Genomic DNA, 921 nt, shown 5'->3' on the forward strand with positions numbered 1-921 from the left:
TTAACTTAAACCTTTTGTTTTTTTAAATCATATTTCAAGTTGCACTGAATGTTGTCCCGGTTTTCCAGGCTCTTCTCCTGAATTTTCCAAAGATATGTTTGAGCTGTTTTATCTGAAAGCAACTTGCACTGACATCTTAAAATTTGCCTGTGCTACTGTTTTGTCTCAAGACGAACACCAATAATGTTTTTTTAATGTTTTCATTTTTATAAAAGTTACTTAAATAATTGAACTAAGGTCTGATCCTGGCTTAGCCTAAGCCCTGTCTGTGAAACCAGGTCTCTTTGTTTGTCACCATGAAATGCCATTTTTACAGCCACTTGTTTTTTCCTGAATGTGATGTTAATTCCTGTGATTATGAATAAATAAATTTGTATGTAAACTGAAGTTGTGAATTTTTCTTTCAAAACCAAATTAACTGCAACCCTTACATTGTGTCTGATTGAAATGAGTAGAAATAGAAATTTAACTGGCATAAAATCTTGCTGTACATAAAGCAAGATTGATTTGACATTGTTTCGTTAATTCAATATTAAATAGGTGATTTAATTAAGGTTGAAAAAATATTGATTTTACAACCATCTTGATCTATTTTTCATCACTGAAATAACATTATTTTAGGGTGCAAACCTGATGAAAAATCAGCGTTACATTTCAACAATGATTCAATGATAATGTGGTTGATGCCTTAACATTGATTCGGTGTTGATTCGGTGTTGGTCTGCTATCTGGGTTCTCACACCGAAATAGTAATGGGATATTTTATGAGACAGAAAACAAAAAGAGCCCTGGATGAGGGTCATATTTGCTTACAATCCATTGTAGGAAACAAACTTGCAAATGACCATTTTAATAAACAAATCCTCAAACTGAGCTACACAATACATTTATATTTTTACATTCATGAATTAGATTGTGATG

This window comes from Megalobrama amblycephala, linkage group LG16, assembly GCF_018812025.1.
Source record: "Megalobrama amblycephala isolate DHTTF-2021 linkage group LG16, ASM1881202v1, whole genome shotgun sequence".
NCBI lineage: Eukaryota > Metazoa > Chordata > Actinopteri > Cypriniformes > Xenocyprididae > Megalobrama > Megalobrama amblycephala.